The 16,060-nt window shown below is 45.1% G+C and overlaps 2 long non-coding RNA genes across 2 annotated transcripts in view; one reads left to right on the top strand and one right to left on the bottom strand.

Moving 5' to 3' along the window:
* The window catches only part of LOC115374720 (uncharacterized), a 14,459-nt gene extending 1,386 nt beyond the window's left edge, over positions 1-13,073 (bottom strand). The window contains exons 1-3 of the long non-coding RNA XR_003929644.1: positions 13,004-13,073; positions 5,692-5,696; positions 1,615-1,618 (exon numbers count right to left, since the gene is read on the bottom strand). This is a non-coding gene — a long non-coding RNA (uncharacterized LOC115374720). The remainder of the gene's footprint in view (positions 1-1,614; positions 1,619-5,691; positions 5,697-13,003) is intronic.
* Positions 379-1,134, top strand: LOC115374719 (uncharacterized). Its single transcript, XR_003929643.1, has 3 exons — positions 379-502; positions 702-804; positions 1,015-1,134. It is a non-coding gene; the product is annotated as an uncharacterized LOC115374719 (long non-coding RNA).
* Positions 13,074-16,060: the final 2,987 nt, after the last annotated feature.

Raw genomic sequence — 16,060 nt, 5'->3', positions numbered from 1 at the left:
TGTCTTATTCCCAACAACTTGCAGCAGAATTTGCTGAGAAAGGCTCAAAGAGCAAAATCCTCCCAAATGTTGAGGTTTGTCTTTGTGTTAAATCCTCCTCCATTCCAGCGGGGACAGTGCATCCTGACAGCTTGGAGTATGACTGTCACATCCTGTTCCCCCTGTGTTCAGTATGAAACCAGGCTCACACACCTTTCACACTCACACTGCTCACCTGTTTGCCCACCACAGGAATGGAAAGGAGGCTCACACACACATTACATGGAAGACTTGACTCACACACAGTTCCTGTCAGTCAGCATGCCGCACATTCCACCGCCCACAGGCATCAGGATATCTGTAGTGCCAAAACATTTTAGCCGTTGTGTTATAATGTCAACATCAGTGTTAATTCCTTACTTTGACTCTAAATGAGGAAGTGACGGCGGCGCACAGCAAACAGGGGCCGCACGCCATTTGACTTTCCTGCCGCTCCTCTCCCTTCAAAATCAACAGTTTAAAGGTAAAATAATGATGAGAATTATAATGAGAAGAAGAACAAGGGAGATTACTATGAAAATAAAAATGTAACACACTATTTTATTATTACATCAATGGATCTTGCACAGACATTTCCCAAATCCATAGTTTCATATCTGCTGACTTCCGTCTGACTCATGGAAAGCTTGTTGTCCTGAATGAGCCGCTGTGTTTGTGTCAAGGTGTCGGCTCGGCTATGGAGCCATTTGGGAGAAGAATGAAGGGGCTCCCTGCCTCTGAAAGCTCTCTGTCTGGGGAACATGACAGCCAGACCAAAGCTAAGAGGTGAGATGAGGATCTCTGACTGTCCATGACTGTTCTCCATCTCAGAGCTCAGCAGGCAAATCAGCACAGCAGCATTATTCACAGGAGAAGCTCTGTGTGTGCTAACATCATATTTTATTTCTATGTTTTAATATGAAGTTATTATTTTCTTAGTGTGTTACTAAGAAAGTAAAGCAGATCCCTTCAGTGTGTTCATGATGTTTCTATCAGGATCCAGCAGGAGAGACCAGACTCCCCTGGACCTGGACCTGAGCCCAGCTGTGTGTCCATGAAGAGTGACCACTCTATGGGACGGCCTATTAAGTTCAGAGACAGCCTCCTCTCTGAGGATGATGGGTAATTATTTCAAATTGATAAAATTGATTGATAAATCAGATGTTTTTCTGTCATCAGATTCATGAGATCCAGAATTGGTTTGATCCTTCAGACTCTGTTGACTGAGTTTCCTCTTTCAAAACATCACATCCAATAACCGTGTGTGTGTGTGTGTGTGTGTGTGTGTGTGTGTGTGTGTGTGTGTCCTCCACAGAGTCCAGCAGCAGAGCTCAGAGGTTCCCAGTGCTCAGTCTGCCCAGCAGCATCAAACAGACCTGGCCTCCATATTTAAGGTGTGGAAATGTCCAACAACATAGCGACTGAAAAACAGCCATTCTGCTCTGAATCGTCTCCGTGCTGCTCTCTTCACATCTTTCAGGCTGGATTACAGCAACAAGGATTCATTTAATCTGAGATTAGTTCCAGTCAGAGTCAGCGTTGGAAATGAAGGATGTCCCGTTGTCCTGGGGACGATAAAAACAGCAGCGGGGACACAAATCTACAGTGTCTGGGACAGCAGAGAAACTCAGCATCACAAATGAAATGATTGTAAAAGAAGTGAAATGTGTCAGTGTGCCTACTGGTGATGAAGGCAGAGCGTCACTGGGAGGCTGTGTCCACATGGTTTGTGTCAGTCACTCTGTCCACAGGGATTAAAAGCTGGTGTCTCTCACTGCTTCTACAGTGCTCAGCTTTTCTTCCATCGGCTCGCTGCCACTTGGCTTTGTAAAATATGTGATGTGAGCTGAGCTGCCTGCAGAACTCGCTGCTTTAGACAAGAATAAGCTCACAAGGCTGAATGCAAAATGCTTCCATGTTGGATCTCCAACACGGGCTGTTTGCAGAAATCAGCCGCTTCACACGGGCAGCTGTGCACCTCCGTCCACGGCCCAGAGGTTCGACTCTGTGATGCAGAGAAGGCAGGAAAAAGTGGCAAAGCAGCAGCACAAGAAGAGGACTGATGCTGAAAGACAGTGTGTGTGTACATTTCCATCGGCGTCCACCAATCAGAGACAGGTTTGCATTTGCACTGCAGTTTGTGATGCATTTATTGATCCAGCAGTCAGAAATACAGAAAAAACAGTCACTCAGCCAGTCAGCAACAGAATATTGAAAAGTGACTGTGGCCAAACACCTCGGCTGATTTAATGTTTTTATTCAGATCTCAGTGCAGTCAACAACCAGAACGTCCATGTTGGACCAGAGTGAGTCAGTAAAGTGATGACTTACTGAAATAAAGTTATTAAACCATATGTACTGTGTACAATGAAAAAAGATCTTTAATTTTGGACAGTGGTTGTTCAGTCTGGGACAGCTGAAGGCAGAATTCGGGACAGCTTCCGGACACTGAGGGAAAAACGTCATTTTGAGCCCTGGGAGTTTAGCAAAGCCCGCTTTAAAAAGAGCAGATCAGATTTCAAAGGAAGCAGAGCTCTGCTGCTCAATTAACAACTGATCCTGATTCAGTTGGTCCAAGTTTACAGATTTCAACTTCCTCAGCGGATGACAGTTCAGTGAAGATGCTCACTGGGAAAACAGAGGAACAAGTGATCACATGAAGGTTGAGGACTAAAAGCAGACGGACTCACATGCTGTCAGAAGCCAGGAAGCAGAAAGAGAGAAAGCAGTTTGTCTGTTTCCTCTGACAGGGGAACCAGTTTGCTGTGGCTCGCTAACAAGCAGTGAGCTGCTCATCGTGGCTCCACAGACGTTCAAACTTCTCCTCCTCTTCTGAGAAACAGGTTGGGCTGAAGAAATGCAGCAGGGCGGACAAATCCTGCAAGAGAAAAGAAAACACAATCATTAGAAAAAGAGACTTTCTGACTGACAGGACAGTCTGTCTCTGTCTTTGAACAACTCCATCATTTTGCTCCAAAATGCAGATATTTTCAAAGTTAAAGCCCCTCATGTGTAGATGAAAGTTCAAACCAGATCATAGTTAAAGGTCGGTGCAAACCGTGATGTAACTGGGTTTAAAAATGAATCCTCGTTGGTGCAGCCCAGCCTCAGGCTCTTTGACCTGCATTTGATTTTGTGTTTTGTGTCCAAAATTGAATATGGAAGTTTAATTCTTTTATTTTTGTGTTGCAGCTGCTGGAGGAGAACATGGTCACCTTTGTGAAGAACGAGCTGAAAAACCTGCAGAGGTCTCTGAGGCCAGATTACCCTGAATGCTTAGAGAGGCAGAGGGAGGATGAGGAGGAAGAGCAGAGGAGGAGCAGGGAGTTTTTTCTGCAGATCACACTGCACTTCCTGAGGAGGATGAAGCAGGAGGAGCTGGCTGAGCGTCTGAGGAGCAGTAAGGGAAAAAAATTTAATTTAAATTAAAAAAATCTTAGTTTTATTCTTTTTGCTTCATGATTTTTCTTCTTTGGCTGTGCACTCGACGTCCAGCTCTCCTAAACTCTGAGAAACTTTTAAATTCACTTCCTCATTTCTCACAAACTCCCACTCGTTACAGAAAAATGTCAATTAGCAGCCGAGTGAAACAGCCAATCAGATCAAAGCAGCTGTGATGCGTCAGGCTGTTGCTTGATGACAGATTATTTCAGCCTCTGAGTTTTCCTCCCGGCCAGCAGGGGGTGACTCGTCCTCCTCCTGTCTGCCGCTGAAAAGCAGCTTCCTGTTTTCCCGTCTCGTCCCGCCGGCTTCCCCGGGACAGCGGCGGCGCTCCGGCTGAGGCAGCGCTGTGTTGTTTGTTCAACTGGGAACTTTATTCTCGCCAAATCCTGATCGGGACGTGCAGCTCTGCGTTTGTTCCTGCAGTCTGCTGTTTGGCAGCGGCTGCTTGGTGTTGTCATCCTCTGATAGCTCATGTTTACAGAGGTGTTGTCATGGCAACTCCTCGACCAATCAGGACGGACAGCCGTTTTAGCTCCTCCTAAAAGTTCCTGGAGCAGAGCCCAAATCGGCTTCCAGGAACTTTAACCTAGAACCATGTTGTTGCCATAGAAACGATTGCAGAACTCGTAAAACAGCCTTCAGGTCTCGGCACACCTCGCTACGTTCTGACAGTCGAACAGGACCAATAGGTCCATTTACCAGGAAATATTCACATTTCTCATATGTAATACAACATCGTTTTGTTGATGTTTTTGTTGTTTGTTCATTCAGAAACTGCGGCTGCAGCGTGCCAACGTGAACTCAGATCTAAGCTGAAGAAGAAGTGTGAGTGTGTGTTTGAGGGGATTGCTAAAGCAGGAAACCCAACACTTCTGAATCAGATCTACACAGAGCTGTACATCACAGAGGGAGGGAGTGGAGAGCTCAATGAGGAACATGAGGTCAGATGGATTGAAACAGCATCCAGGAAACCAGACACACCAGAAACACCAATCACATGTGAGGACATCTTTAAACCTTTACCTGGAAGAGATGGACCAATCAGAGCAGTGATGACAAAGGGAGTGGCTGGCATTGGGAAAACAGTCTTAACACAGAAGTTCACTCTGGACTGGGCTGAACACAAAGCCAACCAGCATGTCCACTTCACATTTCCATTCACTTTCAGAGAGCTGAATCTGCTGAGAGGGAAAAAGTTGAGCTTGGTGGAACTTGTTCATCACTTCTTCACTCAGACCAAAGAAGCAGGAATCAGCAGGTTTGAGCACTTCCAGGTTGTGTTGATCTTTGACGGTCTGGATGAGTGTCGACTTCCTCTGGACTTCAACAACAACCAGATCCTGACTGATGTTACAGAGTCCACCTCAGTGGACGTTCTGCTGACAAACCTCATCAAGGGGAACCTGCTTCCCTCTGCTCGCCTCTGGATAACCACACGACCCGCAGCGGCCAATCAGATCCCTCCTGATTGCGTTGACATGGTGACAGAGGTGAGAGGCTTCACTGACCCACAGAAGGAGGAATACTTCAGGAAGAGATTCAGAGATGGGGAGCAGGCCAGCAGAATCATCTCCCACATCAAGACGTCCCGAAGCCTCCACATCATGTGCCACATCCCAGTCTTCTGCTGGATCACTGCTACAGTTCTGGAGGACGTGTTGAAAACCAGTGAGGGAGGAGACCTGCCCAAGACCCTGACTGAGATGTACATCCACTTCCTGCTGGTTCAGTCCAAAGTGCAGAACCTCAAGTATCATGGGAGAGCTGGGACAGATCCAGTCTGGACTCCAGAGACCAGAGAGATGATCCTGTCTCTGGGAAAACTGGCTTTTGAGCAGCTGGAGAAAGGCAACCTGATCTTCTATGAAGCAGACCTGGCAGAGTGTGGCATTGATATCAGAGCAGCCTCAGTGTACTCAGGAGTGTTCACACAGATCTTTAAAGAGGAGCGTGGGCTGTACCAGGACAAGGTTTTCTGCTTCGTCCATCTGAGCCTTCAGGAGTTTCTGGCTGCTCTTCATGTCTTTGTGACATTCATCAACTCTGGAGTCAATCTGCTGTCAGAAGAACAATCAACCTCCTGGTGGTCTGCACTGTTCAACAAGAAATCTGAGCTACACCTCCTCCAGAGTGCTGTGGACAAGGCCTTACAGAGTCCAAATGGACACCTGGACTTGTTCCTGCGCTTCCTCCTGGGTCTTTCACTGCCGACCAATCAGACTCTCCTACGAGGCCTGATGACACAGACAGGAAGTGGCTCACAGACCAATCAGGAAACAGTCCAGTTCATCAAGAAGAAGATCCAGGACAGTCCCTCTCCAGAGAGAAGCATCAACCTGTTCCACTGTCTGAATGAGCTGAATGACCGTTCTCTAGTGGAGCAGATCCAACAGTACCTGAGATCAGGACGTCTCTCCACAGACAAACTGTCCCCTGCTCAGTGGTCAGCTCTGGTCTTCATCTTACTGTCATCAGAAGAACATCTGGAGGTGTTTGACCTGAAGAAATACTCTGCTTCAGAGGAGGCTCTTCTGAGGCTGCTGCCAGTGGTCAAAGCCTCCAGGAAATCTGTGTAGGTTCATTTAGAATTGAATATATTCAATACTTTAACTTTGGAGAACTATAGGTGAATTTTATTACATGAGAAAAAAAGCTGATATTTTCAGCTTTACCTTGTTCTTCGCTAATTCCTCCTCAGGCTGAGTGGCTGTAATCTGTCAGAGAGAAGCTGTGCAGCTCTGGCCTCAGTTCTCAGCTCCCAGTCCTCTAGTCTGAGAGAGCTGGACCTGAGTAACAACGATCTGCAGGATTCAGGAGTGAAGCGTCTCTCTGCTGGACTGGAGAGTCCACACTGCAGACTGGAGGCTCTCAGGTCAGGATCAGAGAACTCAAGAGCTTTCAAACTGGACTAAATGAAAACACAAAGCCCATCACACATTTGAATATTTGTCTGAATGAACCCAGATAATTTCAGATTATTGTGCTGATGAAATAATCCAACATGTATGTGTATCAGACTGTGTTGTTGTGTTTGGTGTGTCCATGTGCAGGCTGTCAGGCTGTCTGCTCACACAGGAAGGCTGTGCTTCTCTGGCCTCAGCTCTGAGCTCCAACCCCTCCCATCTGAGAGAGCTGGACCTGAGCTACAATCATCCAGGAGACTCAGGAGTGAAGCTGCTCTCTGCTGGACTGGAGGATCCAACCTGGAGACTGGAGGCTCTCAGGTATGGAGAGACACACACAATGTCTTCTAGAGGCCTGAGCAGGGGCGGACTGGCCATCTGGAACGGCCGGTGCTGCCAGTCGACCGGCGGCCGGCCGGTCTTTTTTTTTTTGTTTGTTTTTTTCCCTCCCCTTTTTGCTTGTAATCTACTGTTGTTCCATATCCAGACTGATAAGTGGCAACAATGCACCGGTAGGTCCTTAGATGCGCAGGCTTACTCGCCACTCAGCCGTGTCAAAGATACTCGTGGTATTGTGTGCAAGTTGAGATGACTAGAGAGAGAGCATCAGGGCCGCCGCTCCCTATACGCAGACTACGCGAAGTGCAAAAATTAAGGTTGATAATAAAAAAAAAATGCCATGATAATTATAACATTATTACTTAACAAAAAATGTATAAACACACACACACACACACACACACACCCCTTCCCTGAAGTGGTACAGTCTTCAAGCGCACGTTTTTTTTTTTTTCCCATCGGAGTTTGCTGCTCTGCCTCCGGTGCACCGTGCAGGTGCTATTGCCTTTATATCTTGCTAGCCTTATGTTTTGGTGACTGAGGCAGGGCTCTCAAGTCTCACTCATTGGGAGAAGGGAAGCAAATCTGGGTGGCACAACCCCTCCATCGTTTCACCTGCACCTGCACCACCAAGAAAAAAACATTCCAACGGCTGCACCGGCACCGTATGAGTCCAAAAGGCAGAGAAACTTTCCAGCTGCAGCAGCGCACTGACATAGATTGTGTAACAAAGAGAAGAGTTTCCACTCCGCTCTATTTTCACTGGCTAACAGCAGCACACTGGCTTAGCTTGTCTATTCAGAGAGGAGGTATCACTTTGGCTTATTTTTCAATCTATGTTATCACATGCATACTACTGCTCATTCATTGTTGGCTGAATTGTTAGGTCTGTTTGCTAAGTAATGTACATTTTTAAAACAAACAATAATTTCACATTTTGTTAAATCATTTTGGTGTTTTCGTGCATCCATTATTTTGGGCTGGGCTTAGTCAAAGTCCAGGGCTGTTTTTTAGTCCCAGTCCGCCCCTGGGCCTGAGGAGTATTGTTTCATGTTGAATGGTGGATATGAGTGAGGTGGTCTGCTAAATCCTTCATAGGGAAGGTTATTTACTGCCCATGTTTCCATCCTCAAAGAGAATCTGCTGCTCTGACTCTGTTTCTTCCTCCAGGGTGGACCATGGTGGAGAGCAGAGGCTGAAACCAGGCCTGAGGAAGTGTAAGTGTGGATTTAGTTTGACTCCTGAACACAAAGCAGCAAACATTCAGCTGTTTAGATGCTGCAGCTGCAGCTTCTGCTGTTTGTTCTCAGCTGCTTTTAAAGGCCCCATGGCCTGAAAAATGAAATTTTCTTTGTTTTTGCGTGATAGGGAAGGTCTTGGGGCCACATAAATACTGTGCCATGCATTTCGCCTATGATAAATGGAGAAGTGCACACAGCCCGTTTTTTGAAACTGTCCCTGTAAAAGGAGTGGATTTCACTTCCTGCTGGTTTAATACGTCATTCTGGTTTATTGCGTCAGTGACTCCGCCCACAGCCCGCCTTCCCTCCCCAGGTAACCAACTCTCAAGCCAGCCAACTCAGTTTGTTTACGCTCCTCGAGCTACAAGCTACCAAGCTAACAAGCCCAGCCAGTTAGCTTCAACTCCCCGACCAAAAAGCTACCAAGCTCATTTCAGCGCCGACTGTTTTATCAACCCGACACAATGAAATCAAGCTTTATTGTCATTTAGCTGCACATACAGCAGTAGTGCACACAAAATGAGATAGCGTTTCTCACTTGAGATCCCCGAGTGATGGGTAAAGTCAGCCTAGCGTGGATCCTGGCTCTCTTCCCCCTCCTCTGTTTGCGTTCGCACCGCTGGCTCTGCCTCCTCTCCCCAGTGACGGCTGGTGTTACGGATTAACTGGTTTCCGTGTTAACTGGTGACCTTTGTTTGTAAACGTCGGGCGTTTCTCGTGGCAACAGCAGATGTTCTAATCACGGCGAGGGGACGCAGCTGACCTCGCGAACGCATGAATGACTATTATTAAATCTCTCCTATAATTTTCTAGACTTGGCTAACTATCTGCTCAACTTAGCTTGTTGGGGTTCATGTGGTTTAGTGAAACGGTGGGATCAGAAATCTACTCCATATTTTGCTTTATTTTCTTCAAAATAAAATAAAATATAAAAAAAATTATCCACCCGGGGTTCGATACCGGGTGTGAAACCTAAAAGAAATATTGCAAGTCATTTAATTGGACCACTAGGCTAGAGTACCTGTTGTGGGATACATCTGACAATATAACACATGTCAGGCAATAACAACCACACGGCCTCCTCCAGGCCCTGTATAGACAAGTTTATGGGCCGTTTCCGCTCTACATCCTAAACTCCTCCCATCGATGCAATCCATTTCCGTTTTGGCGTGCTGGTTTGTTTTTAGCCACAGACATACATAGGTTTTTAGCTAGCTAGCTCTGTCCTGCCGACGAAAGGAAATTAAAGATGAACACACGGTAGTGTGCTGGCCTAGTTAACCTGAAGAGTCCACTGATCAGAGCCTCGTGAGGACCCTGTCTATCAGCACCCAGCCATGTTGTTCATTAAATACAGATAAACACAACAAATACTGTGTGCATTGTAGTTTTTAATATTATATATGAATATTTTTATAGTGATGTAATTATGTGGGCTGCTTCTGTATTTTACGGTTTAATACGTGTTAGGATTAAACACGTTCTCTTTCTTGTTGAAGCCATTTGTTTAGTTTCCTCAAAGCAATTAACTCATCCAGTGTTATTAATGTACAGCATGAGCTTACTATGAATGATGAACTGTGTTAAAAGAAACTGTTACACTGAGGAACATAAGGCCTAGCATTCATGATCGTAGTTCAGTGCAATAATGAAATGAAATTACATTTTTACATTTACATAAACCTTTATTTTCACACAGTCAAGGTGGTTGAACCGTGTTCCCATTGTAAGGACATAATTATTAAAATTGAAACCTCACGAGCAGCGAGCTACATGTCCAGACGAAGCTGCGTTAGCATGGAAGTTTGTTTACACCGGCATACGCTGCACAAACCACTTCCGGCGGAAATGAAGTGCATTTTTGTAGGGTAATGGCGCCCCCCAGGATTTGGCGCGTAAACTTGTCTATACTTCTGCCAGATTAACTTGTGACCGCTGTTACTGCGATGATAACAGCCACACACACACACACACACAGCCACACACACACACACACACACACACACACACGTTGTAGTGCCTCTCAAGCTCAGCGTTTGTCGAGCATCGGAGATTTTGTTTGCTTGGAGGATATTTGGGGGAAATAGACTAAAGCGACTGCAATGAATTTGACACAGCAACATGCCTACAGCAGCCCTGAAGTTTACAATACAAATCGATTCCCCAGTGGATGCAACAACTGTATCCAACGCTATTATAAAAAGGACAGCATCAAATTTTATCATGAAGGCTAAGTAATCCCATAAAACCACAAACTGTTTGCAGTTGTTGCATCCACTGGGGAATCGATTTGTCTTGTAAACTGCAGGGCCAGCTGTATGCATGTTGAGATGTAACAAATTCATTGTAGTCACTATTATATAGTTTATTAACAGCGGTCACAAGTTAATCTGGCAAACAGCAAGAGGCTGTGTGGTTGTTTTTGCCTGACATTAAATACTTGTGTGTGTGTGTGTGTGTGTGTGTGTGTGTGTGTGTGTGTGTGTTTACAAAATAAATATCTGCAATGTTTTCACAGTAAACGACGAATTTATGTGCAAACCGTCATTTACTTGTTTACTGTTAGGTCCACAAGTATTTGGACAGATAAACAATATTCATAATGTTGCCCTTGGAGTAATCAAGACGTGATTGAAGTGTAGACTTTCAGCTTTTATTAAAGGTTTTTCAAAAGGTGGAGACAGATTTGTGTGCGTCGCAGTAACAGCGGTCACAAGTTAATCTGGCAGAAGTATACAGGGCCTGGTGGAGGCCGTGTGGTTGTTATTGCCTGACATGTATTATATTGTCAGATAGAGCCCACAACAGGTACTCTAGCCTAGTGGTCTAATTAAATGACTTACAATATTTCTTTTAGGTTTCACACCCGGTATCGAACCCCGGGTGGATAAATTTTTTTTATTTTGAAGAAAATAAAGCAAAATATGGAGTAGATTTCTGATCCCACCGTTTCACTAAACCACATGAACCACCAACAAGCTAAGTTGAGCAGATAGTTAGCCAAGTCTAGAAAAGTATAAGAGATTTAATAATAGTCATTCATGCGTTCGCGAGGTCAGCTGCGTCCCCTCGCCGTGATTGGAACATCTGCTGTTGCCACGAGAAACGCCCGACGTTTACAAACAAAGGTCACCAGTTAACAGGGAAACCAGTTAATCCGTAACACAGGTGTAGACACAGGTAAAATCCCGTGCTGGCGTAGTGTGTCCACATCAAAGCAGAGAGCCTCAGTTCTTGCAGCGTGCTTTACCCTGATGTTTAGTAAAGTCTCTCAGCTGTAGGTTATGCAACCTGAGCGTCTGGGTTAAGCAAAACATTTCAAACATTCACTCTCGCTGATCCCTGGAGGGGCCGCTGCGTCCATGTGCGCTGCCATCACCATAGCAACACAAAGCCGGCTTCGTTCGTGGTTCGGGATCGGAGTCGGGCTCAAGTACGTACGGTTGTATGACATCACGCTCGGCGACAGCCATGACAATCTTACATAAGATGAGAACTCGCTTTTGACAAACTTTACTGTATCTCGTTAGCTCCGTTTTTCTCTCGGTCTATTGTTTACGTCCCAGAATGCATTGCGTAGTGACGTCGGTTGATTGGCCCGAGCATATGTCACTCAGAAAACAGTCAGCCAATCAGTGGAGAGGAGCTGATTCTCTCTTCTGATTGGCTAAACGAACCATGCTGCCAGAGCTCTGGAAGAAAGGCAAGAGAGAGGAGCTGTAAAACTATATTTATCAGACCACAGGTCCTCAAAACCACAAATACATCTTGCAGGGAGATCAGCAGTTAAATAAAACCCTGGAAAAGTGGACACCATGGGGCCTTTAATGTTGAACCAAAAATCATTTAGTTGCTGCTCGAGAACAAACAGCGTCTTTATTCCCTGATCCTCATTCGGCTGTTTCATTTTGATCAGTTGATCTTTATTCATTTGATCACAGCTGACGTCCACAAAGTAAAAATGTCCATGCTTGTATCGTCCTGACTGAGTGGTGTCCATCTCTGTGCTGAAGTGTCTCACATGTGGAAGTTGTGTGTTTCCAGCGTGGATGTTGTGGGGAAACAGAGGCAGACAACTTCTCTGCTTGACTTGGCCAACTGGTGTGTTGTTTGTTGCAGTGCTAACACGTGTTGCTGCTCAGTAACATGGAGCCGTAACACGCACCACACACTGCTTTTACACCGCCACGAGGAGTTAGCCGTTACTATGGCAACACACTTAGCTCTTAAAGTGAGCGAGTAACACAGAAAGGCCCAAAACAGAACTGAACATGTTGAACATCACAACCAATGACAGGAAAATTATCATGAATTATGACCACAGTTCTATTATGTGTCTGCTACTAAACTGTAATAATAATGATAATAATAACAATAACAAAACAACAATAAGAACAATGCTAGTAATGCTAATGCTAATAATAGTAATAACAGTAATGACAACAATTATTAGCATTATTATAATTATTATTGTAATTATTTTGAATTTTTCAAACAAAGCTACAAAGTGCTTTATATAGCAAGATATAATAGGACAAAACATAAAACATAACCTACAAAGTGCAGAATTAAAACAACTGAAATTAAATTCATGACAAAACAGGGATAAAAAGACAAAAAATGATTTCCCATAAAAACCTTTTGCTTTCCATATAAACAGCTCTGGCATCATGAACGTGTTCATCGACTGACTTGAACCAGTTAATAAAGCAACAGATAATAAAGACAACAGGTGTGTTAGATAACAACCTGCTGCTGTTTTGTGTCTTGTTCTCTCCATCAGATTCCTGTGAACTCAAACTGGACACAAACACAGCAAACAGAGAGCTCGTCCTGTCTGAGGACAACAGGAAGGTGACAGCAGTGACAGAGAAGCAGCCATATCCTGATCACCCAGAGAGGTTTGACTGCTGGCCACAGATCCTGTGTAGAGATGGTCTGACTGGTCGCTGTTACTGGGAGGTCGAGTGGGAAGGACGGGTTTCTATCTCAGTGACTTACAGAGGAATCAGAAGGAGAGGAGTTGGTGGTGACAGCAGGTTTGGAGGAAACAAAAACTCCTGGAGTCTGATCTGCTCTGATCAAAGTTTCTCTGTCTGCCACAACGACATCAGCACAGCCATCCCTGCCCCCCCCTCCCCTCACAGAGTGGCAGTGTATCTGGACTGGCCTGCTGGCTCTCTGTCCTTCTACAGCGTCTCCTCTGACACACTGATCCACCTCCACACCTTCACCTCCACATTCACTCAGCCTCTGTACCCGGGCTTTTGGGTTGGGTTAGGTTCACATGGTTCCTCAGTGTCTGTGTGTCAGATGGAGTGAGAGTCTCCTCCTGTGTGCAGAAACTCTTCTGACATCACACAGTTGACCTGCCCGGCAACATCCAATCAGCTCACTGCATTTTAAGAACTTTAGCAGCGTCGATGTTCATGACGAGTTGCCGCCACAGAGAGATTCATAACACGCTGCTCGTTCTGTCACGATGGGAGTGTCAATAAAGTTATTCAACACTTTCCTCAAAGATCATTTTTTAAATCACAAATTAATAAAAATCATCAGATCACTTTGATATTTCACATTTACTCCCTGAAGTCTTTTTCTTTTTCCTGCATTTTATTTGTTGTTCATTGTATATTTATGGATATTTACAGAATGTTTTCAGATGCAAAATGACCTGAATTTAATATACAAATTATAAATTATATTCTGTATTTTTTTCCACCCCCTTGATTTTTTCTGTGTAATACTGTATGTGAATTACAGTATATCAGTTTTTCCATCAATACAGTAAAAGTTTCACTTCAAAGTCTTTCTGAGTTTGGATGTAATTCTTTACTGTAAGTTGAGTTGTTTGAGGGAAATATTGGCTTTTGCTTCTTGCTTTACAATATGTAACTATGGGAAATATCAAAAAAAAAAATATGACTGCAATACACACAGGAGAAAGTAAGGCTGAAGCTGCTCAGACTGAAAAGGCTGTGTTGTATTATGGAGTTGAGTATGAAGTGAGTGAGTGGATTAGTTGTACTGTCCGGTGACAAAATGTGCTTTTGCTGCATGTTTGAAATGTTTTGTCATGGTAAGAGCCTTTTGCAAACAAAATGTGTTATTTTGGGCAGAGAGCCTCTCATTAGGCCGAAGTATTATCTGTTTTGATATCAGGGTGTCTGAGCTGACAGAGGAGGTAAAGCGACTGAAAAAACCTGCAGTTTCTGTGACTCTGAGCTGACAGCCGGACGGAGAGACGCTCAGGAGCTCTGAGGAAACACCTCACAGCTCCTGCCTCACCTGCTGGGTTTGTCAGAGATCTGTGTGTGTGTTGACGTTTTGACTGATTTTGAGCCTTTATTCCCATGTGGGACGGTGGGCAACCACAAGTTACAGGGACGCTCTGACGGACACGAGAGGCCGACCTTGTTAAAGAAACTGATTCTCTGCATTAATAACATGAACAGCTGCTTCACATTCACACTGATAATGAGCCAACCTGTGGACAGGCTGGACCACCAAACTGTCTCTGTCTGTCTGTCACCGTCTTTTAATTCTCTTTTTATTACAATAAAATTCTCACATTCATCAAACATTTTGATCTGCAGCTTCTTCATGTTCAGAGGTTTAATGATGTGTCTCTGCCGGCTGCTGTGCACACAGTGTCTGCAGCTCCACCTGACCAACACACAGTAACCATAATAAGACTGATGGTGTGTAGCTACACTCAGCTGACAGTACACTGACTGGCACAGGGCGCAAATTTCGACAGTGAAGGCTGTCTCTGGCGCACTTCCCGTTGTGCACTTATCGCCACAGCCAGAGAATCTCTAATACAGGGAGAAGTGGCACTCTCGTCTAACTTCCGGGTCTCGGAAACACGTCTCTGTCCATGTGGGGGCGCTCGCGGGCGAGTGCAGAATGAATGGGAGTCTATGGGGCTACACCCCTAAAAATCCACTTTTCTCTGGAAATAATTTTTTGTCAAGTAATTTGAATACTGTTTTCAAAAGTTGGGGCTAAAAAAATACACTCAGCTGAATATTGGATTTTTTAAGTTCACCTAGCTGTTCTAAAAAGCCGTTCAAAAAGTGTGATGACGTCACACATTGAGAGGTGCTGCTTTATGGCGATTTCCAGAGCCCGTCTCCACAGAGCAGACGGAGACACTCAGAGAGCCCGCCTGTGCTATATTAGACATTCTCTGTATACACAAATATCAACTTTGATGGAAAAGTCCTCCTTAAGAGTGGGGTTTCCCGTTTCTCTTGGTCTTCGGGTGCCATCAAGTGGGATCCCTGGTCGTAAACAGCCGCAAGTCCGTCACTGACCAATCAGCATTCATTAGCAAATGCTAGCGTGTTATGGCCAACAACAGCCCAAACTGTAGGAAACTGAAAGGATATAAGTTCTCGCTAATTTCACTTTTAACCTATAATCCATATTGAACTTTCAGAAACTACAACAGTATTTGCGATTTTTCAAGCATAAACAGGAGTAAGAGACAAATTTAGCCGTTTAGCTCCATAGGGCCCCATTCATTCTGCACTCGCCCGCGATCACCCCCAGTGGAATTACAGTGGAACTGCAACCAAGTTTGATACAATGGGAGTGGCAAGGCTCGTCGTAGACGGGCTCTGCCACAGCTTCCTCTTCTTCTTCTCCTCCTCTCTAATTCCAAACGGAGATTTACCGCCGACCATCGCCCGCGAAAATAGCTCTATTGATTACTGATTTTGATTGATTCTGAAATTTATCATTTGTTATTGAAGGATGTTTCATCGGCCGCAGCACCCTCTACCCCCTGGTGCTGCGACCGACAGTCAGCATCAGGCGAGCCGGTCGCGGCACCGGCCGCTCACCTGTCAGATCCGGAACACCTGACCGGGTTGCAGTACCGGCTGGTGCCGCGGCCGGCCCGCCTGATACCAACCAGTGCCGCCGCCGGCTTTGGTTTTCGGTGGTAAAGTTCTCCAGAAGTAGACGTGTACACATCCTATCTTCAAAATAAAAGCATCACCACTGCTTCTAAGATATTAGAGTTTTATTTTTGTAAACAACCGGAAGTGACTGTATTTTGCACAATCGCTAGCTTGAGAGTTATCCGAAAACGTTGAAGCAATTTTC

Source organism: Myripristis murdjan, chromosome 17 (assembly GCF_902150065.1).
Source record: "Myripristis murdjan chromosome 17, fMyrMur1.1, whole genome shotgun sequence".
NCBI lineage: Eukaryota > Metazoa > Chordata > Actinopteri > Holocentriformes > Holocentridae > Myripristis > Myripristis murdjan.
The sequence above is the reverse complement of the archived record's forward strand: the minus strand, read 5'-3'. Positions and strand labels throughout refer to the sequence as shown.